This window comes from Loxodonta africana, chromosome 21 (genome assembly GCF_030014295.1).
Source record: "Loxodonta africana isolate mLoxAfr1 chromosome 21, mLoxAfr1.hap2, whole genome shotgun sequence".
In the NCBI taxonomy this organism is placed as follows: Eukaryota; Metazoa; Chordata; class Mammalia; order Proboscidea; family Elephantidae; genus Loxodonta; species Loxodonta africana.
In genome coordinates this window covers 70,715,467-70,739,693 of record NC_087362.1, presented here as the reverse complement: position 1 = coordinate 70,739,693, position 24,227 = coordinate 70,715,467, and positions in this window count along the sequence as shown.

The following is a 24,227-nucleotide window of genomic DNA, read 5'->3' as shown; positions in this document are numbered from 1 at the left end:
TCCAGGTGGTTAAAAACGTCTTTAAAAAAATAAATACAATCAAACTTATAACTAGCAGAAGGCAGGTTACCTGGGGAAGGAATCTGGTCTGTCACCGCATTAACTGATTCCTACAGGTCACGTTCTTGGGTTTCCCAAGACAGAGGCTGGGATTTTCCTGTCCTACTGCCCCCCCCCCCCCTTTTCCTGTGCTCTCAGCACCGCATCTTCTGGTTTGGGCAAGTCCAGTTTAGATCCCTCCACCTTTTCCTTCCTAATTCTCTTTTGCTCAATCATTTACAGAACTTTTAAAAAACTTTCTTGGGAGCCCGAAGATTAAATAAAGAAAATAAGAAGTCTTTATGTTTCTAAGGAGGTCAGATATGTATTAAGCTCAGTTTTGAGGGCGAAATGACAGGTTCAATTTCCCTTTTGTCAAACCCCGCGCATCGACTTGATTTGCGCGGGGAACTCCCCCAAATCCCCCGCTACAGCGCGACGTGCTTTTTCCCCCACTCGGGTGAAATGGCTTTTTGGAAGCCATTTGGGCATAGCTTTGAAGAAAGATTACACTCGAGACAGCCGCCACCGCGGTGGGTCTCTGTGCCTGGTGCTGCGTGTGTTTGAATCGGTGCGCCGCGGTCAGGGCAGTGCCGGCACAGTCCCCGCGGCTCCAATGCTCAAAGCAGGAGGAGGGGGAGATCTCTGAAATCAAACCACGCGGGCTTTGCAGACCAGACAGCCTGGCTTCCCTGTGCCTGGTGACCTCATTAACTGGCCAGGGAATTTGCAGGACCAGAAAAATCTCTTTGCTCTTTCTCTTATCTAGCTCATCTTTTTCTGCCTTCTACATTAAGGTTTTGTTTTCGTCCCAAAATTTCCAAACGGGAAGACCAAGCCTAATTCTCAGCTGGGCAGAGACAAGAAGGAGAAGAACGGCCTAGGGCCTCGTTCTTTTTCACTTCGATTTCTTGAAACTTGAGAACATGCTTCTATTTCGACAGTAGGAAGACCAGGGAGGTTCTGGGCACCGTGATTGTAGGGAGCGAAGATAGTCTCTAACCTTGACGGCTTCCATAACTCCAAGGTTTGACTTCTCAGCACAGAAGCCCTTGTCTCTTAGTCTTTCTGCCACGTTTTCGCTTTCCCCATCGCTTAATCTTCCTTCTTTTTCCACCTCCTCTCTCTCTGCTTTTCCTGTTTTCTCTTTTCTTTGAGTCCTTCCTCCTCCCACCTCTCTTCAACAAGAATTCTCAAAGGCTCTTTATTTCGAGTTTAGCAAGCGCTAACCCCAAAGAGATAGAGCCCTTTTCCTTGAGGCACGGCAGGGGCGGCCACCCGCTGCACAGACCAAGAAGGACCAGGAGTCTGTACTTTCTGCAGCTTTTTAGGCGCGGGTAAAGGTCGTCAGAAATAGGTTGACTCTTGATTTAAGAGAAAATAACATGTTAAGAAGTTTCAAAGCTGCCAATAAAACCCTCTAAGTGGCTCGTGATTCAGTGCCTGGAGTTGCGGCGATGGCATTGGTAAATGACTCTAAAGTCCAAAGAAAAATATTACAAATGCCGCTGTCTCGGCCACCAATCGGGCGCCGCTCTCCTGCGCGGGCGGTGGCTCCTCTCTGGCGCGGAGGGCACCCGTATTTGCATGATAAATTGACCAGGCTGGCGGCAGCCAATGAAATATTCAAATTAGGCCGGGGGTTAGGGGTTGAGTCCCTGGGGCTCCACCTTTGCGCTCTCGGCGGGAGCTTGCGGCACCACCTCTCCATCAGCGCCCCCTGGAGGTGGGACAACAGGCTAGGCTCCAGGGACTAGGGGATGGGGTGCTGCGGGGTCTAGGCGGTTCTCCCAGCAGGCCCAGGGAAATAGAACTGCTGCAGTGCTCCTCGTGCTTCTTGCACTTAGCTGTGCAGATGGACTGCGGAGGTGGGAGCTGACGCCAAGGAGGGGGTTAGGAAAGGCTCTGGCCCCTTATCCCCAACTCCCTTCCCTAGGTTTCTCTATATAAAAACTGGCATTTAAGTTAAAACTGTGTGTTTGCTGTGTTAACATAGCTTCAAGACAAGACTATTGCCCACACCAGACGCTGAAAAGCCTCCCAAAGCCTCTCCATATCGAAATTCTGGAGCAGACATAGGGTTATTCAGCTTGTCCTGAGCATAGTATTGTGCGCCCCCTCAAGTCAGCACGCTCCGGGGGCGTCCCAGGATCTGCGCCCCTCCTGAAGCCGCAAATCTTTGCTAGACAGTGGGAACTCCCCCCCCCCGCCCCCACGCCCCCGGAAAAGCTGACATCCAGTAACTCTGCTGGTCTGGGCGGGCCTGAGCAGGCAGCGCCAGTATGTTGACCCTGAGTCTCCGCTGTCAGAATTTCTCCCCTGGGAAGACGCGTCCAGAAAGAAGCGTCCCAGTGGGCAGGAGCTCCTTGAACTGTGCAAAGGCGTGCAAAGAGGGGCGTGTGGACAGCGCGGTCCGAGTGTAGGAGGGATGTGGAAGTAAGTGCGCCTGCTTGTGCACACCGAGGGGACCGGCTCCACGACGGTGCTGGCCTTCCTTCGGCTGCGTCCTGGGGCTGTGATGGCGGGCTCCCGGGAGCGCGACTCGGCAGGGACCCAGTGAGTGGGCCGTCAGGCATGGCTTCCGAGGCTCCGCCCTGAGGTCCTGGCTAAGCTAAAACTTGCGCGCTCCCCTGGATCGACTTTGGCCAACGAACCTGCGGACCCCTGGGTATCTCTGGGCCCAAGGACCGATCATGAGTGGTCCTGCCCCTCAGGCTGCTACTGGCCCCACTTCCGTAGGCTTATTTTTAAAGCAGAGTTTGTTTGTTTTGTTTGTTTTTAAGACGTGCAGTTGTCTTTCTCTGCTGCAGTGATGAGCGCGTGTCCTTTCTCCATCTCAGCAGGGCTTAGTAAGGTCGGGGGTCCTCCCAGCTACTAACTGCTTCAGGGGGTGCTTGGTCCCCAGCCAGTCTCACAGCCAGAGGGATCTGCAGGAGCTGGTGGGTCTGGCAGAGGGGCAAGGCTGGGTTCCAGCTAACCTGCCCTGTAGGCATCTCTCCCCTAGACGTGCTCAGCCCCAGTCCTCTGCAGCCTCTCTCCCTGCCCTTTCATAGAGGAGGCCCCGGGAACAGCGGCCCCTGGGAGCCTGCCCCTGGGCTAGCTCGCTATGTGTAAATTCACACAGCCAGCGTTGCAGGCACTGAATACAGACCTGAGAGAGTGAATGTTGACTTTTGACGACCTTACAGGTGTTATCAGTAGATTCCAGATGTGGAAGAATTTTGCCCAGCTTATGGGCTTAATTAATATGAAGGTTTTTGCATCATTTAGGGTTATGGGGATGTACCAGCAACAACTGGTGTCAGAGGCAGGTTCAGGTACTACACAAGAGCCTTCCTTGCTTCCCAAGAGAATCTTCAGTCCCAGCTGGTGCCAGGCTCTTCCACTAGAAGGAGGTGGCTGGTCTCAGAAGGGGGGGGGGCTGTGAGGGAGCAGGTCCACCAGGTGAGCTGACCTGTGGTTCATGGCAGGGACACCTCCCTTCCCAGCCCCCAAACTGTCTTTCCTTCTCCTTAGGACTCACCTGTCGGCCAGGAAAAATGAGACTTGAAAGTGGGCCAGAGTATCCCCCAACAGTGAAATTTGTCAAGGAGTCTATCCTGTCTCCAATGTCTGGAAATGCAAGCTGCTCTCCCTCAAGGATGTCCCTATCGGGGGCATGTTGAGAGACCAGAAGGTAGACAGTGAAGATGAGAAAGCAGAGGACTGGCTATCTATCCCAGCACCCAGTCCTAATCTAGCTGAATGAGGAAGAATGAATGAGGGAATAAATGATAAAGGAGACCATGGGCCAGTGAACCTGTATCAGTTTATCTTTGGAGATCAGTACCTATAAGCAACATACAAGGATCCGGCATGCAGCAGGTCTGCTCTGCGTGTGCATGTGTGTCTGCGTGTGTGGTCTGCACTGGGATATTGCATTCACTGGGTGATGGAAGGCCTGGGCTCGTGGCCTGTAGCTTACCAAGTGACCTTGAGCAGGTTGCAAACCCCCACTATTTGAGCCTCATTTCCTTCATCTCTAAAACAGGACAGCTCTCTCCATCTTTCATACCTAGTAGGAACTTAGCGAGGAAAAGTTTGATCACAGCTGGACACGCACTTTGAAACCCTTGCTTTTTTGAGCTACGTGCTGGGAGTCAGACCAGGGTTTGAAAGAAGCCCTTGTGTTACCAGCTGGGTGACTGTGGGCAAGTCACTTCCGAGCCACTTCATCAGTGAAGTAGGAACAGTCAAGCCTGCTTTCTAGGGCCCTCGCGAGGTAAACTGGGATGATGCATGTCAGTGCCCTGGCAGGGGGCTTGACATACAGCAGTTGGTGAGTGCACCCCCCCCACACACACACACAAAGCCACTGTGAAAAGGATAGCCAGGGTCAGACATCCCTGAAGACAAAGGCTTATAAGTGCAGCGAGGCGGGATGCATGCCAGGAACCAAGCAAGTGCTTGGAATGGGGCAAAAAGATAAGACCAGAGGCCCCGAAGGCAGGGTACAGGCCTCCTGACTTGCTCAGAGCCAAGGGCATCGCAGGGCTAATAAGCTGGTGCCTCCAGGTCTCTCAGTGAGCTCATTAGAGGAAGGAGTATGGTGAGGAGCTCCACTTATACTTCTATCTTCCCTGTTAGTAGTGACTGAAATGTGCACCATCCAGGTCAGATGGAAAATAGAAGCCAGGGAAATCTGACATTCTCATTGATTTGCTCTCTGTGCCATCACTACTCATGGGAGGAAGAAATGTGACTTCAAAATTGCAATTAGGAACCAGCCTGCTCAGGGTTCCTTGCGTGAGCCACGGTGCTGTACCCATCACAGCCCGTCTCATCTCGCTTCTTAAGGAGGCAGGCTCATTCATGGTTTTCAGCAGAAGCCAACGATGCAAATATGTTACAGCTCCCACAATGTGCTCAGAAATGCCGCCCAGAACTCTCTTCGAATTTTTGGTCAGGTCTTTGAAAGGATGGCAATTTTCCTAATGTTTTAAAAGTTTTAGCGTCCTTTCAAACATTCTTTAACCTTTAATGTTTTGTAACTTGATGAAAAGGTCATTTTGTTCCGAGGATGCAGCTGTTGCATAATTGTTCAGCTATCAGGGTGAATTCCATCCAAATCCTGAATTCTTTAATGGAATCCAAACCACACACACACATACACAACTAACCAAAATATAAATGAAAATTTTCCTATATACATTGATATACACTTACATGCAGTTATGTGTGTATATTTGTATATCTGCACCTACACACACACCTACATTCACGGGAAATTTGGATTAAAATCTCTAGTATTCTCGCAGAAGGACTTCTGTGCAGGAAAAAAATAGAGAGAGAGAGAATGAGTGAGCCCAAGTGGCATAGTGGTTAAGAGCTATGGCTGCTAACCAAAAGGTCAGCAGTTCAAATCTATCAGGTGCTCCTTAGAAACCCTATGGGGCCGTTCTACTCTGTCCTATAGGATCTCTATGAGTCGGAATCGACTCGACAGCAATAGGTTTTTTTTTTGGTTGGTAGTAGTGGTTAAGCATTTGGCTGCTAAACAAAGTGTCGACCATTCGAATCCAGCAGCCGCTCCTTGGAAACCCTATTGGGGCAGTTCTGCTCTGTCCTGTAGGGTTGCTATGAGTCAGAATCGACTCCACGGTAATGGGTTTGGGGAAATTATATACATATACATAAACACAGTGTATTCTTTTGCATCACAAGGGCCTGCAGAACTTCCGAGGGCAATCGTTTATTATGCACTGCACGTGGTCCTTGTTTCCTCAGAAAGAATTTCATCAACTTCTAATCTAACATTCCATCAGGATCTCTACAATAAATGCCTCCCGAAGCCAAGGAGAGCTGAGAGGATTTTCCATCTACCTTCTTACAGGGTCACTTCCTAACTGTCACTAGCTCTAGCAGCCCTTTTCCTCCACTTCACCTATGTGAACTGGTGTAGCCTTGGAACCAGATGTCCCAGTGGGTTAGATTTATGTTTAAAATAAGAGTATTAAAATATTTAATTTTAGTATTTAAAATTAATAGGCTCAAATAAGGACATGGAGGGATTTGTTTTTTCTTTTTTAACAAGGAAATTGCATGTAATTTATGCCTTCATCCTTTGTTTGTCAATTTTACTTGGACAAGAGACGTCGGGTGTGGTATCCTGGGTTTCTGGCTCTGATGGTTTTGTTTTTTAAGATGGAAATATCTCCAGGGAAATAAGGAGCAGTAGGAGAGAATAGCTTATCTTAAGTCTTTGTGGACTCAGGTAAGGTACAAATCTGATGTAAACCATGTAAGGGCACTCTATAAGATTAATACTCATATTAAAATTAGGAGAAAGAACTGATACTTTTTAAAGGATACAACTTTTACCTAAAAGCAGAGACCTTCAGAAGTTGTTTTGGGCCAGAATAAATGGTAAGGAAATAAAGCAAAGCTTGTGGCCATTGTATAGAATTCTCCAGATAGGCTCTCTTTGGGACAAAATCCTCCAGAGTTCATTACCCAGAGTCATTCATTCCACATTTCTGACCCCAGACAGGCTTTCTGCATTACCCTGGGATCTTACTTGTAACTTCTTATGTTTGTGTTTTAAGATATGGAAATGTGCAGACGATATGTATATGGTTTACATAATAATTATAAGGCAAATGTCTACACAATCACCATGCCATCACCAGACACTCCCTGGAACATCCCCCAATTACATACAATCCCCTCTCCTGGAGCCACCAACCATTACCCTGACTTGTATAGCAACCATTTTCTTTCCCTGCTTTGTAGTTTTAACACTTCTGTGTACACCCTGTACCTGTTTATTTTTAACTTTGTATAAAGGAAATCATAATAATTTATTTTATGTCTTAGTTTTTTTGTCCTTAACATTATGTTTGTGGACTCAACCATGTGAATGTGTGTGTAGTTGGCTCATTTTCAAAGCTGTAGACTAAGAATATGTTGTAGTTTGTTCTTGTGTTGATGGGCATTTAGGATTTTTTTTTTTCCTAAGTTTTGGCTTGTATGAAGATGCTGCTGTGAACATGCCTGTTCATGTGTCATAGCATACATGTGGAAGAGTTTGTTACACAGACCTGGGAGTGGACTGCTTGGCCATAGAGTATGGATATCTACAACTTTCAACTGGTTTCCAGAGTGGTTGTACCAATTTTTACCCTGGCAGGTTTTTAAAGTTCCAAATTTTACAGCAACATAGGGTATTGTTAGCTGTTTATTTGTTTGTTTTTGTTTTTAATGTTTCCTAATCTAGTGGTTGGGACCCTGGTGGCACAGTGGTTAAGCGCTCGGCAGTTCTACTCTGTCCTGTAGGGTCTCTATGAATTGGAATCCACTGGAGGACAATGGGTTTGGATCTGGGTTTTTAATCTAGTGGTTTCTCACTGTGGTCAATTTGCATTTCTAGGATTGCTGATAAAGTGAATGTCTTTTCATATGTTTATAGTCTTTGGATTTCTTTATTTGCAAGGTACTTGTTCAAGTCCTTTCCCTATTTTCTGGTGGATGCGTTTTTTTTTTTTTTTTAAAGTTCCCTATTACCCAGTTTGTTTCAGGTTGCTTTGGGACTGTGGATCAGATCAGACATGTCTCCTAGAGATCCCTGATTGTATCCATTAGTATCCTTAGTCTGCAAGTAACACAACCCCAGCTCACACTGGTTGAGGGAATTGGCTAGTGGTAGAACTTGGCTCAGTTATTTCTCCAGGAACCCGGTTTCTCTCCACACTCTGGGGTGTTCTCAGCACCATCTCATCCTCAACATGCTTTGTCTCATGGTTTCAAGAGGGCCCCATGTGGTAAGCGGAAGTGCTTGCTTCTTTGTCAGCATCCAGCAGGGAAGAGGGAAAAAAGGAAAAGTTTTCACTGAACCATGTGATCTAAATCCTTCCCTAGTCACATCTGTGGAGCAGTGAATGCTAAATCACCAGGAATGGCGGAGCCCCGATGGGCTTACTGAGCATCTAGGATAAAATGAATATTGAGAATTAAACCTCAAACAGAGGAGCGCTGGTGGCACAGTGGTTAAAGCGCTCTGCTGTGAACCAAAAGGTCGGTGCTTCAAGCCCACCAGCAGTGCCGTGGGAGAAACGTGTGGAGTCTGCTGCTGTAAGGACTGACACTGTGGAAATGCTACGGGGCAGTTCTACCCTGTTTTAACAGAATTACAGGGTTGCCATGAGTCGGGATCGACTCAGTGGCAATGGGTTTTTTTGGTTTTTAACCTCAAACAACCACCACACTTGCTGCCCAGCTTGCGGTTTGTTTGTTTTATGATTTAGTTTTTAATTTGCACAGAGTAAAACTCCCTCTTTTTATTATACAGTTCTATGAGTTTTGACAAATGCGTAAAGTCATGTAACCATCACAAAAATCAGATTTCAGAACAGTTCCATCACCCTCCCCCTGCCCAAAAAAATAACAACAAAAAACTCATTGTTCTGCCCTTTGTAGCCAAACTATTTCCCTGCCCTTAAACCCAGAAACCCTGGTCGTGTAACGGTTAAAAGCTACCGCTGCTAACCAGAAAAGTCACCAGGCACTCCTTGGAAACTATGGGGGCAGTTCTACTCTGTCCTATAGGGTCTCTATGAGCTGGAATTGGGTTTGGTTTTTGGTTTTTAACCCCGCCCCCCCCACACCCCTCCAGGAACTGCTGAGAAGTGATCTGTTCTTCATCCCTGTAGCTGTACCTTTCCCAGGGCTCAATAGGAATGGAATTATACACTAGGCAACCTTTTGAGACTGACTTATTCCACTCAGTATAATGCATCTGAGATTTATCCATGTTGTTGAGATATCAGGGGTTTGTTTCTTCTTACTGCTTAGTGGTATTCCATTGTACGTATGTACTACTGTTTATCCGCCCATCAGTCGAAGAACATTTGGGCTGTTTCCAGTGTTTGGTAATTATGAATAAACCTGCAATAAACATGTGGATGCAGATTTTTGTGTAGGCATAAGTTTTCATTTCTGTCGGGTCTCACCGCTGGGTCATGCGGTAAGAGTATGCGTAACTTTATAAGAAGCTACCAAACTGTTTTTCAAAGAGATTGCACCATTTTGTAGCCCCACCAGCAAGGAATGAGAGTTCTTCTTGCTCCTGAAGAGGTTTTAATGGGCATGAACGTGGTTTGTAAAGAGCGAAGGGTCCGCAGATGGTGCTGAGGTGGGAGAACCCAGAGAAGGAGGTCTCTCTGAACTCCAACTCTGTGGGCTTCCGGCCGACCCTTCTGTGTACAGACATTGCTGGGCAGTTTGCTTCTCCAAAGGGGAGACAGGCAAGCATCAGTCTACCTATCTCACAAATGATAACACCGCCTGCCTCTCTTGGTAAGCCAGTCTGGCTTTGTAGAGGATCAAGAGTTAGATTCCCTATCCATGTGTTTTATTTCTGAATTCCCAAACTAAAATGAAGTGTGGTGAATTGGAGCATTGTTATGCTATATAAAACCCGTTGCTGTCAGCTCAATTCGGACTTATAGCGACCCTACAGGACAGAGTAGAACTGCCCTATAGGATTTCCAAGGAGCGGCTGGTAGATTCCAACTGCCAACCTTTTGGTTAGCAGCTGTAGCTCTTAACCACTATACCACCAGGGCTCCAAAAGGTCAGCAGTTCAAATCCACCAGCGACTCCTTGGAAGCCTTATAGGGGCAGTTCTCTTCTGTCCTAAGAGTCACTATGAGTTGAAATCAACTCAACGGCAATGCGTTTTGGGTTTTTTTATGCTATCACTGGGGTTTATATAGCAAGAACTAGTTAAAAGAACACATTCAAATGTACAATCAGAATATCAGAACTGACAGTGACTTTAGCAACTCTCATTTTGGAAATGACAGCCACTCACAATGCCCCTCCCCGCCAAAGCCAGTTGCAGCCAACTCCGGCTCATGGTGACTCCCTGTGTGCCAGCGTAAAACTGTGTTTCATGGAGTTTTCAATGGCTGACTTTTCAAAATTAGATCAACAGGCCTTTCTTCTGAGGTGCCTCTGGATAGACTTGAACCTCCAGCCTTTCGGTTAGCTACTGAGTGCATTAAGTCTTTGCACTGCCCAGGGACTCCCTCGCATGCCTAGTGTTCTTTCAGCAATACTGGATTACCCCAAGTGTGTGACCTCGACGTTCCTGCACCATCTGGTAGGCCAGGACAGGCTTAGGGATCCATGGTAGCTGTGATCTCAGGAAGAGAAGAGGCTGGACGGTGGGTGAATCATGGTGTGTGAGCCTTCTCTCTGACTTACACTCCCCAAGCCTTCCCCTCTTTCGTTGTAGTACCCATTTCTGAGGGACCTTCACATTTCAAACGTCCTGAGAATATGTTTAATTAGAACTTGGCCATACAGCCTTTTAAAACAAAACAGAAGGGACCAGCTAATTATATCGCTCAGCATTCTGTGGCAAACATATATTTTTTAATAAAACACTTCCCTAACCAGAGTAATCCCTGGAGATGCAAATCCTCATTTATAAGAAGTTTCCCAAAGGGAGTTAAATATCAGAAGATGCCTTACAAAGAAATGAGACAAAGAGACCGGGGCAGTCTTTTCAAAGAGCTTTTAAAAGACATACTCATTCCGAGGTTGAAATACAGATATTTTAAAGATGCACTTTTTTATTTCAAATGTATCGTTCTTTCCTGGGTTTTTGATAATGTGTTTCCCGTTTTCCCACTTTTTATTTTTGCCACAAATACCCATTGTTCTAACTCTAGTATTTTTCATAAGCACACAATTTAAATAAACTAGTGATTTTCAAAATGCACTTCATCTCCTGCTAGTTCTCCCCGCCTCGTATCACTCTGTGAATAAGCGCCTTCTTCAGCCATGTTCAGAGTCTGCACAGAGCGAGTGTAGCACAGTGTAGTGCTGACCAAGGGGCCGTGCCCCCCAGTCTCTGCAGCCCAGGAAGTGGAGGGGGAGAATTTAGGCCCTTCTACAGCGTGTCTTCAGGAGCAGTGCTGGTTCAGTGGTAGAGTTCTTACCTTCCACATGGGAGACACAGGTTCAGGTCCCCGCCGATGCACCTCACGCACAGCCACTACCTTGGCTACATCTGTCAATGGAAGCTTACGTGTTGCTCTGATGCTGAACAGGTTTCAGCAGAGCTTCCAAGCCAAGAAAGACTAGGAAGAAAGTCCTGACAATCTACTTCTGAAAATCAGCCTAGAGAAACCCTATGGGTCACAACAATCCTGGCCACGACTGATCATAGGGATGGCACAGAACCAGGCAGTGTTTCTTTCTGTTGTGCGTGGGGTTGCCATGAGTCTGCTTCTGACTTGATGGCAGGTAACAACAACAACAACAAAGACAATCAGCCTGTCTTCAGGAGGGGTGATTTGATAGGATGCTTGCATTCCTGAAGCTGGCATGGTAACAGTGATAGCTAATATTTGCAGTGCCAAGCAACATCTAAGATGTTTAGGTAACCTTATCTCATGTAATCTTTACAACGAGCATAGAAGGTAGATGTCCTCACGCCATTTTCTAGGACTTGGAGAGGTGAAGGAATGCATGGAGGTGCCATGGCTATTAGAGGAGTAGAACTTGAATTTGAACTCAGGTCTGTCTTCCCCAGAACTCAGCTCCCACTCACTCCTGCTCCCGACATCATGTGGTCAAGGACAGGATGCTTCCTAGGATGTGCACTGGGCGACAGAGGCACTGCATTTTCCACTGAGTTCTGTGTCACACACTCACAGTAGGATCATTCAAGGAGGAGTTCCTCAAGAGGCTACTGACAAAGGTGAAGAAATACAGGACAGAGAATTAACAACTGTTACTGCCCCCAGGCTGGAAGGGCATGGGGAAGAATTTAGTCACTGGAAGCCAGAAGGAGGGAGTTGTGGAGTACGGTCACCCAAAGAGGAGGAGCCACCTTCAGGTGAGAGTCCCAGCGGGCCGCAGGAGACCCATAGGGAGGTGACCAGGGGACAGCACGATCAGACCTCTCACTCTTCCTTCCTCCACTGCTCTGCCAGGACTCCCCATCAGCCAAGCCCAACCAGAAGCCAAGGGCAGAGGCAGCACAGTGAAGTGGCCACCCAGGCACAGAGCGAAGGGCACAGCACAGGGGAGCTGTAGGGCCAGCAGAGGAAAACTAGCTCAAGTTCAAAGCTCTTTCCCAGAGCCTCCAGCCTGTGACAGCTCTGTGCTGGGGATGGAGAAAAGCAAGGGGCACACTGTGTGAGGATGGAGAAAAGCAAGGGGTACACTGTGTGAGGATGGAGAAGAGCAAGGGGCACACTGTGTGGGGATGGAGAAGAGCAAGGGGCACACTGTGAGGGGATGGAGAAGAGCAAGGGGCACACTGTGTGGGGATGGAGAAGAGCAAGGGGCACACTGTGTGGGGATGGAGAAGAGCAAGGGGCACACTGTGTGGGGATGGAGAAGAGCAAGGGGCACACTGTGTGGGGATGGAGAAGAGCAAGGGGCACACTGTGTGGGGATGGAGAAGGGCAAGGGGCACACTGTGTGGGGATGGAGAAGGGCAAGGGGCACACTGTGTGGGGATGGAGAAGAGCAAGGGGCACACTGTGTGGGGATGGAGAAGAGCAAGGGGCACACTGTGTCTGGATGGAGAAGAGCAAGGGGCACACTGTGTGGGGATGGAGAAGAGCAAGGGGCACACTGTGTGAGGATGGAGAAGAGCAAGGGGCACACTGTGTGGGGATGGAGAAGAGCAAGGGGCACACTGTGTGGGGATGGAGAAGAGCAAGGGGCACACTGTGTGGGGATGGAGAAGAGCAAGGGGCACACTGTGTGGGGATGGAGAAGAGCAAGGGGCACACTGTGTGGGGATGGAGAAGAGCAAGGGGCACACTGTGTGGGGATGGAGAAGAGCAAGGGGCACACTGTGTGGGGATGGAGAAGAGCAAGGGGCACACTGTGTGGGGATGGAGAAGAGCAAGGGGCACACTGTGTGGGGATGGAGAAGAGCAAGGGGCACACTGTGTGAGGATGGAGAAAAGCAAGGGGCACACTGTGTGAGGATGGAGAAAAGCAAGGGGCACACTGTGTGAGGATGGAGAAGAGCAAGGGGCACACTGTGGTCCCTGCCCTCAGGGATCTTAGAAGTCACGGAGGTTTGGCGTTGTTAGCTGCTGAGTCAGTGCCCAACTCATGGCGACCCCATGCGCAATGGAACAGATGCTGCCTGGTCCTGTACCATCTCCCGTGTTCAGCTACAGACGGAAGAGTTGGGATCCATGTGGTTTTCACCGGCTGATTTTCAGGAGTGGATTGCCAGGCCTTTTTGCCTAGCCCATCTTAGTCTGGAAGCTCCACTGAAACATGTTCAGCACCACAGCAACATTCAAACCTCCACCCATAGGCAGATGGTGGCTGTGGATGAAGAGCCTTGGCCGGGAATTGAACCTGGGGGTTCAATGGGGGTTATTTGGCTAAGGGACTAAATGACCTGCCGGGCACATCCTCTAGATGATACACACAGTTTCAGAAAGAAAGCTCGAGTGTGTGCCCCGAAGAGGGTTGGATTGACAAGGCTGTACACCTACAGCCATTTGCAACACTCAGACAAGCTCCCAAGAGTGGCCCTTTTTATTTGAGATAGGATATGTATAAACTTCTTTTAACAAATGCTTATGAAATAAAATTCAATTGAAAAAATAGAAACAAGAATAGAGAAGTTATTCACCACCCCCATTCTCCAAAGACAACAACTGTTAATGGTTTGGTAAAATTCCTTCCAGTTGCTTTTCTTTGAGCTTCTTCTATATAGTAATCGTTATATTGTATATACCATTTTGCATTTTGAGTATTTAATTGAGCGTTGTGGTAGCATTTTGCCATGATATAATAAATCTATGGTAAACATAGTTTTGATGACTACGTAATATTCCATTGTATGAATGTAATATAGTTTATATTATCATTCTTCTACTTAGATGTTTAAGTTATTTTCTGTTTGTCTTTAATGTTATATAATGATATCATTAATAACTTTATGTATAAACAGTTTTTCCGTGTTCCAGATTGTTTCCTTAGGATAACTTTCCAGAAATAAAATCATTGGGTCAAATGTATAAGCACTTGTTTAACTAAGTAGTGTCTGTAAAGTACCTAGCACAGTGCCGGCCACTGACAAGACACGACTGAACTGTAACTACTGTTGTTTAGTGGATGGCATTCACGTTAAGGTTCTCGCCCAATTAATAACTCCACCAAGTGTTTTCCTCTAGAAGAGCACCGTCCAGCATAAATATAATGCAAGCCATGTATAGAATTCTACCTTTTTATTGCAGCCACATTAAATAAAGCAAAAGAAATAGGTGAAATTAATTTTAATCGTGCAATTTATTTAACCAGTTATGTTCAAGATGTTATCATCTCAACATGTCATCAGTATAAAAGTTACTAATGAGAAGTGTTGCATCCTTTTTTAAATTTTACCCAGAACTTTATTATACCAAAAAATCTTATCACACATTTAACAACATAAGGCAGTGCATTAAAATGTAACAATGGTGAAGGGTAAGACTGTACACAATACTGGGGAAGCCAGCACAACCTGTACAAGGCAGGGCCATGGTAGCTCCATAGACAGACACATCCAGACTCCTGAAGGACTGAATTGCTGGGCTGAGAGCTGTGGGGACCATGGTCTCAGGGCACATCTAGCTCAATTGGCATAACATAGTCTATAAAGAATACGTTCCATATTCTGCTTTGGTGAGTAGCATCTGGGGTCGTAAAAGCCTGTGAGTGGCCATCTAGGATACTCCACTGGTCTCTGCCCTTTGGGAGCAAGGAAGAAGGAAGAAAACTAAAGATACAAGGGAAAGATTAGTCCAAAGGACTAAGGGACCACATCTACCACAGCCTCCACCAGACTGAGTCCAATAAAACTAGCTGGTGCCCGGCTACCACCACTGACTGCTCTGACAGGGATCACAATAGAGGGTCCCAGACTGGTGGAATCGAACCGCCAACCTTTTGGCTAGCAGCCGGAACTCTTAACCACTGCACCACCAAGGCTCCTTAGTCCCTCCTAAGACCCCTTTACTGACTTTCTGAACTGACAGTGGACCAGGTGGCCATATGTAACATTACCTCCATACTTGGGCATTCCTACCTGTTGTCTTCATTCCTACCTTGATGACAGCAAATCACAGATATGGCCTCCACCCCAGTTTCTTTTCAGCATCCATCCTTTCAGAAATATTTACTTGGAGATACCAGGGACCATGCCTGACTCTAGGGATACAGGTGAACAAATAGAACTTTTCTTGCGTATATTACAGACCTCGTCAGTGTTCTTATGATCTTAGAGTCTAGCAGAAGTGTAGACAGGCTTTACTCAAGTCACACAAGTATGTGATTTCAAACTGTGATGAGCCCTATAAAACAAACAAACATAGATTTAAAAAAATGCCAACCCGTGAGTCGCAGCTCAAGCAGCTTGTTTCTGCGGGTGTTTGAGAGAGGTGTGCCAGTCCCTGGCTAGGCTGTCTTGGTGAACATTGATGCAGCAGACTAGAGTGGAATAAAAAGATCTCAAGGTCCCTTTTGGTCCCAAGAGTCCATAAGCTGCATGTGGAAGGTTTCCAGGACAGACAGAAGCATATACCCGTGTATAAGTGACCCAGCTCAGCTGTTTGTTGGAACACCAACAGTAACAGGGAAACAAAAGTCAGCTCATTCATTCATTCATGGGTTTGTTCATGCATTTATTCATGCATCAACTCTTGAAGGAGTTCCCTGGGGTGCTGGGTACACTCTGGATGTTCAAAAAAGCAAGACCAGCATTCTCTTTGGTCACAGCATACGGCCAACTGGGCATACTTTCCCAGAGAAGATAGCAATTTAAAGAAGAAGAGGAAAAATCAATGCTAATAGAACTCTTTTTCTAGTTCCTAAAATGACATTGTCCACAGTGGCCGATGCTGTGAGCCCACAACTGCACTGGGAAGCAGGGCCCCTGATGGACACAATCTCATGGGCGCCTCAAATCTAGCCAGATCAATAAATGAGAGGCAAGATGAAGGGTGTGGGTAGAGGGAGGCTGGGTTCAAGGGGCAAACTGTACCGTTCCTCTTCTACTCCTTGAAACAGGACCAAGACCCTCCCTCCAGCCTGAAATCCCTGGGGACAGGGTAATTTCGGCTGCTCTTGATGTAACCTATACATCACTGTCTTCCCCGCCAGCTCTCAAATTAAACTCTGATGTATAAAGTTAAACAAAAATGAGATAAAAATTGGCAGGGGTTGAAGAGGGTCAGAGTAGTCAAAACACAAGGTAGACTATTTCTCCTTTTGATTTATGTTATTCTCTAAACTTAGAAAACAAATAAAATTATAAATCTTTCTGAGACTTTTTCATTGAGAATGAGGCATTACTAATTTATTTTCAATAGACTCCTAGGTTTTCCAACTGGGAGGGGCAGAGTAGCTGTTGTTTCTAGTGAAGATGCGACCATTAGACGTAAAAAGTAGGTCGTAATCATTTGGAAATGTCTTGCAAAATAAGTATTTTAGGTAGCAGGACTAACGGGTCCAACTAGCATAGGTTAGGTTACAGACTCCAGGAGCTGCTACGCCTCGTTTTCTTATTTAATCCTCATAAAGCCCTAAAGGGTGAAAAACTCAGGATTAGCCTTCCCCATTTGACAGTCGAGAAAACTAAGGCTTAAGAAAACTTCATGTCTTCAGTAAATATTAGCATGCCTGGTAGGTGCTGGAGACACAGGAGTGAATTAGACAGAAGCCCTCTCTCACAGACCTCGCCTTCCAGTGAGAGAGAAAACAATCAATTAAAATGGCTTAAACTCTAGTACAATCACGAGTAGAATGAATTTCCATGAATAAAATGAAGTAGGATAAGAGAATAGAGAAATAGGCGTATGGGAAGCCAATGGGGTGCAGAGGCTTTAAGGAAGGGACCATACAACTGGAGTTATATGTTTAAAAGATCACCAGGTTGCTGCGTAGAGAAATCAGGACAGGTTGAGAGCAGGGAGATGAGTCAGTAGGCTGTGACAGTCGTCCAGGCAAGCCACTGTCGTCACTAGAGCAGCAGTGGTGGTGGGTGAAGAGTCAGGATCTACTTCGGAGGTTGTTGTTGTTAGCTGCTGTTGAATCGGCCCCCAACTCGTGGCAATCCCACGCACAGTGGGACTAAACATTGCCCGGTCCTTCACCATCCCCATGATCAGTTGCAGATCAGAATGTCATGATCCATAGGATTTTCATAGGTTGATTTTCAGAAGTAGATCCCCAGACCTTTCTTCCTAGTCTCTCTTAGAATCGGAATCCCAACAATATGAAAGCCTTCACTGACAGAAGGGTGGTAGATGCAAGTGAGGTGCTTTGGCCGGAACTTGAACCCAGATCTCCCACCTGGAAGGTGAGAATTCTACCACTGAACCACCACTGCCCTCGCTTTCAGGGTAACATGTCCAAAAAGGATCTCTGAGTTCTACCCTGGTGCTCTTTCCTCAGCACACTTCCTGCAGCCATACCCTGATATGAATGCACCTGAATCCTGTGCAAAACCTCTTCTCAGGACCAATAAAAAAGAAGGATGATGCTGGGAGATGAGATAGCACCAGCAGGAAGCAGGCTTCCATAGAGGAGGGCGCTAGGCCCTGGAGTGCGTGTGCATGCGTGCGTGTGTGTGTGCGCGTGCAGACACGTGCTTGTGTGTAGGGTGGTGAGCCGTGATAGGCATCATCATGTTTGGTCTTAGTTTTTTCAGCCAATTGCCTCTGTCCGCTTACCTCCATTCTTTCCTTAAGCTCTTCCAGCCCGGCTTTGGGCTCTGTCACTCTACTGCAGCTGCTCCCCTCAGGGCCACTGCTGGCTTTTGCAGCGCCCTATCGGTGACTGCCAGAGCTGTCCCAGGACAGATGGGACAGGTGTAGGAGGTACCTGAAGTGACAATGCATCAGTGGGTGCAGGTGCCCATCTGCTCTGGGCAGAGGCCTGGATGATGTTTATGCAGACCTAAAGGCCCACCTTCCATCTGGTTTCTGATTCAACCACAGCTGCTGCAGGTCTCTCCTCCTTCAAGGGACCTGCTGGATATAGGTGTGATGGGGTTCTGGGTGAAGCTTGTCTCTAAGGCCAACAGTCTCCTGTATCTCCAGGGTGCACGAGGTTTGCTGGGGTCAGCCCAACACTGGCCAACCTTGGTCCAACATCACCAACTTCTCATGGAACATCTTTGAAGCTCCTTCTCTGTGCTGGGCTCTTGGGAGAGGATGGAGACTCAGGCAGTGGGAGAGTTGGTCTACAAAAGTCATTCTCTTCTTGGGGACACAGCTAGACTACATCTCTCATTCTCACCTGCAATTCAATGTGGCCACTTAACTAAGTTTATCAAATGAAATATGAGCAGAAGCAATGTGTTCTTCCTCCAGGTCTAGCCCATAAAAAGGTTTTGGGAACACTCCTCCTTGCTCTCTGGCCTTCCACCAGCTGGAGGCAGATGATGGTGAGGAACTAGTGGAAGGTGGAGCCACAAAATAGAGGAAGCCTGAGTCGCCGAATGTCCACGTGGACATACACACCCACCAAAGACTACCATGTGAGCAAGAAATAAATATCTACTGTGTTGAGCCATTGCATGTTGGGTCTATTTGCTATAGTAGCTTAGCTTACCCTAATACAATCCCTGCTCTAAGGGAGTTTACACATACAATGAGGAAACAAGGCTGAGTCACACAATTCTGGAACTACTATAGGTGGCCTGGAAGAGGATGTGGGATATAGGATTTGGGTCTTCAGTTCTGAATACATGGGCTGTAGGTTCCTGGGTACCTGATTTTCCCATCTCAGTCCTTTCCTGGAAAAATGGGGGAAGGGAGGCACTTCTGGCAGGGGAAGCATCACAGGGAAGGACTCACAGGTGGGCTTGAAGCAGACAAAAATGAGACCGAGTATGTAGAGTCAGTCTCCTTGGAAGGGGAAAAAGAAAATGATCTCTAAATGCATAATAGTTTTAGCTGATACAAGGCTGAGATCAGGGTTAGAGTTCCACATCTTCTCTTTCCGTCTTGTCTTCTTGCTTGACACAGCTCTGAAGCTGCCAGAAGAGGGGAGCCCTGGGCCAGAGTGTGTGGGAATCTGCCAGCCTGGCTCTTCTCTCTCACTGCCCCCTTCTACAGGCTAGAAGCCCCACCTGTTAGCTGTGATTTAAACGGTAAGTTATCTCACACTTGAATGCTTGATTAAAACAACAACCTTGTCCATCTTTCTCCAGAGGTCTTCAGGGGCAGGAATTTGATCACGTTTCTGGGCTGAAGAGTCTGACCGAGGCTGATGTGGTCATTGTAGTCACAGTTCCCATCTAGACAGGTTCAGCTTGTATCTGTCTGCTCCCAGCAGGCTCTTGGACACTGAATCCTGGGGGGTAAAGCTCCCTTTTGCCACCCAGGGAGTGGCCAAAGCTCAGAGGCCTTCAAAGCCATCTCCCCCTTGTTGGGAAAGGCAAACACTTACACTACTGGTTCTCTCATAGCTGGGGATTACATCCACTGGCCGCGTACACACCCTAACTGCTCCATGATGTATGGTACTGCTCTGGCATGATGGACAAGGAGTCTAAAGACTTGGGTTATTGTTCCAGTTAGCAATTTTTACTACTTCGGTGCTCTTGGTCCTCTTACACCCCCTCCCTGTTCCCTATTATTTCACAACAATTATATCACAACTTCCGGTTAAAAAAATTCATTCTTGATTATATAAAATATTGTCCACTGTTGAGCCAAATAGTGTACTAGGACTGTTTGATTGTTTTCATTCTGTTTTTGTTTTCTTTCCTAAAATCAATAACCAACTCATTTCCATTTGCTTAGTTTTCTTTGTGCATATGATTAAGTTTTCCCATGCCTGCCTACAGCCTCTCAATACAATTTTCCACAAAGTCGAACATAGCAAATAGTCCACTGGTCGCAGCTCCTTCTCATTCTTGGGGGCGTTCCCTCCATGGTTCTCTGGTGTTCCAGTCTGGTTTCTTGCTTGGGTGTCTACACAGCTATCATTTAGGAATTTTCTTCCCCTCTTCCCACCATTGGATCCCCTGCTTCCTGGAGCTAAGTTAATGTTTCATGGTTTAATCCCTCCTTTTCTTTTTTTTTGGTGTACAACCTCCAGGAGCTTTCAGATAATGTAGTTATGATGTCTGGGTTAAGCTGACAGAAAAGAGAAGTTTCTGCCCCTTTCTCCTGCAAATCAACAACCCCCAAACAAACAAGCAGACAACAAATGAAACAAGAAGAGTGCCAAACAGAAATGCGAGCTCATTTTTTACAACATGAGTAGACAACCATAACCCGATACTACAAAGGATGGTAAGCAGACAGAAGAGAGCTCACGGAGCTTTTTCAGCAATGTGTCTGCAGCAGGTCAAAGGTTAATCTGCCAGGCAGAACCCCAGAGTAGCTCAGGAATCTGAGATACCACACAGGGCCAGGGCAAGGCATAACTCTAGTTGGAAGCCTCCACAGGCCTCCAGGCCCCACCCCTACCCAAGCCTGTGACCTTCACCCCCATCCCTTTGGAAGATGGAAAGATGGCCCACCACAGAGTTGCCCAGCTGAGGGCTGGGGTGAGATTCAAACCAAAACCAGAGGGGCTGAGGGGAAGACTGCTGTTAAACACAGGACCCCAACACCTACTTCTGCCTGGCTCTTGAAGCAGAGGCAGGTGCTGTTGTCAAAAGGCCAAATTTTCTTTATGCTGTGAAAGTTCTGTGAATTTGACTACATCTACAGAATACTTCCATTGCTCCCCAAACCCCCTCGTTATTCCTTTGTAGTCAAATCCCCCCTCCGCTCCTACCCCCTGGCAACTACTGCTCTGCTCTCCTTCACTATAGTTTTGTCTTTTCAAGAATGTCAAATAAATGGAGCCACAAGATATGTAACCTTTTGAGACAGACTTCTTTCACTCAGCAAAATGTCTTTGAGATTCATCCAAGTTGTTGCATGTATCAATAATTTGTTTCTTTTTATTGCTGAGTAGTTAGCAGCCCTGCTGGTGCCGTCCTTAACAACTACAGTGAGCTATGGCTGCTAACCAGAAAGGTCAGCAGGTCGAATCCACCACCCACTCCTTGGAAACCCTATGGGACAGTTCTACCTTGTCCTATAGGGTCACTATGAGTGTTCCATTGCATGTGTTTCTCACGATTTATTTATCCATTCATCTGTTGATAGACATTTGGACTGTTTCCAGCTTTGGTTGATTATGAATATTGCGCCTATAAACAATTGTTTATTGTATATAGGTTTTTATGTGAACATAATTTCACACAAGTTTACATAAGTTTTAAGGTAAACTCTCAGGAGTGGTATGGCTGTGTCATACGGTAAGTGTATGTTTAACTTCATAAGAAACTGCCAAAATATTTTCCAGAGTGCTTGTACCATTTTTCATTTCCACCAGCAACATATCAGAGTTTCTCTTGCTAGGCATCTTTGTCAGCACTTGGTATTATCATATTTTTTAATTTTAGCCATTTTAACAAGTGTATTAAAGAAAAAAAAAACAAAAACAAATCTGTTGCCATTGAGTCGATTATAACTTACATCAACCCTGTAGGACAGAGTAGAAGTGCCCCATAGGGTTCCCAAGGTTGTAATCTTTGTGGAAGCAAACTGCCACATCTTTCTTCCATGGAGAGGCTGGTGAGTTTGAACTGCCGACCTTTTGGTTAGCAGCTGAGTGCTTAACAAAGGCTCCTCAACCAAGCTGAGTGCCACCAAGGCTCCTCAACAGGTGTGTAGTGGTATCTCAAAGTGGTTTTAGTTTGTATTTCTCTAATGGCTAATTATAGTGAACATTTTTCATGTGCTTATGTGCCATCCCTATATCTTCTTGGTGAAGTTTCTGTTGAAATTTTTTGCCTATTTTTTAACTGAGTTTTTTTTTTTCTTGTTATTGAATTTTGAGAGTCCTTTATATATATATATATTTTATATATTATGGATACGAGTCCTTTGTTGAATAGATGATTTGAAAACATTTTCTTCCAATCCATAGTTTGTCTTTTTCATTCCCTTAAGTCTTTCACAGAGCAAATGTTTTTAATTTGGATGATGGAGATCATATTTAAATGTATCCCATTAATACGTACTTGTTGAACATCTGTGGTAAAGGACTAATGGGACCTGGCTTTCAGCGAATCAGCTGATAAGGTCACTTTCCTTCCCCTAGGGCAGAAGATGGGGTGTTCAGTTTAAACCCAGATCCTGGAGAGGGGCCGGGGCTTCTCCAGTTTTTGGCATCCCCAACCCTCTGCAGTTCCAAACTTATCTGTTAGAGTTTTGCTGGAGAATTCCTATGTTCCCACCGTTGCATAAGCTGTTCCTTCCCTTCTCCCCACTTAGGTAAACCTTGCCCATCATTCAAAACCCAACACAGGTAACCCAGCAGACCCAAAGTCTTCCCTGACCCTAAGCTTCTGTCTCTCAGTCTCTTGCCTTTATGTCACCTTTGCTGCCCACCTGGTGAGGTTTTGAGAATGATGTGATAGGAAGCACAGAGCCCAGGGGAGAGTAGGTTTTCCATGCAAGATGGTGTAAACACAGGCAAGCTCCCAATCCCTGAAAGTGGCTCATTTCAAGGATCCATCCCTCCACACCTGCTTCAGAAGCCAGGGCTTAATAAAGGGCTCTGCACCATGCCCTTAATGAGAACAAACTGGTCAATGTGTAGCCACCCTCAGGCAACACGTTGACACTGAATCAGGAAGCTTCTGGAGAGAGCATCTTCATCCAAAGGAGAGCCACAAAGGGTGGATGGAATTTGAGGCACCTTGGCAGATTTCTGAGTAGGGGCCTTCCTCCACAAAAAGGGAGGGCAGACCTGAGTGTTCTAGGCTGCTTTTTCTAGAATGAGGACAAACAAAAACAACAAGCTCACTTCTGGAGTCCTGTTCAGTAGGCTCTGTTCCCAAATGTTGGTTCCTAATAGGAACAGCTGCCTCTACGGTTTCTTCTAGGCAAGTGATTCGCGTCTTTGCTCAGAAATGATAAGCAAGACAAATGTTTACTTAGACATATAACAGAGAGGCAATTGAAAAACAGGAGACTGGCAACTGGAAATATTTTGCTGTGATTTGGCCCATGGCGATCAGTCTGAATTAATCCTGTGGTGCTAAGAAGCCAGGCCTTCCTCGGCCCGGAGGCAGAGAGGTGGGCAAGGGAGCTGGCCTTCCTGGAAAACACGTGGGCGTGGCAAAGGGGAGCATGGAAAGGGAGACCTCAAAGTTTGTTCAGAGAGTTTCCAGTGACTCTAACCTCCCCTGAGGTGACTTTCCCCTGGCCATCTGCCTTATTTGACAGCTTAATAAGTTCTCTAGCCTGGAGGAGACTCAGTGTGAAGGATGGGAAAAAAGGGGAGCATTCTGCTTACAAGTGGCTGCTTCCGCTAAAATTCCCTGGCAGTTTTTTTACACATTCAAAAAATTAAACATTCAAAGGACTGTAGTGTGTGTGTGTACACACAGGTGAAATGCTTTAAAGAATCAAAGCAACTTCACAATAATGAATATTGGTCTTTGGGACACCGGTATGTGTATTGGCTCCTCCCAGAAAGATACACGTTCTTTGAATGTGGAACCTAAAAAGGGAAATGTTGTGCAGGATTCTCAGTCTAATTATGTTTACATAATTTAAGATCTTGGGTCCTATTTTATGCATATACAGTAGGTACTACTGCAGCAGTCCTCAAATACATTATTTAATAGATCTATCATAAATATTTCTATAAGAAGGAAGAGAATTAAGATATATAATTCAAATCTTTTACCAAGATGGGAGAAATAGTGCCTTTTGTGAAAATCCTCTCACCAGACCACCCTTTGCAAAGAATCAGGAAGAAAAAACAAAGGGTAAAGTCTCTGAACCCAGCTCCCTTCTTGCTCCAGCAGCATCTCTCATGTTGGGGACGATGGATCTGGGAGTGTAAATCAAGTCACGAGGACTTGGGTGTGCGCATGCCAGCAGCCAACACTCTGCCGGGCCAGGGGCTGTTTCAACAACAAATAGGATTTGAGTCTAGTTTTAGAGGACGGAAAAACTCAACTCACTCTTCACAGGTGAGTTTTGTGAGTTTTTCTAAACAGGTTATAGTTGTTATTAGCTGCCCTCAAGTTGAGTCCAGCTCATGGTGACCCCATGTACAAAAGAACAAAATGCTGTCTAGTCCTGCATCATCTT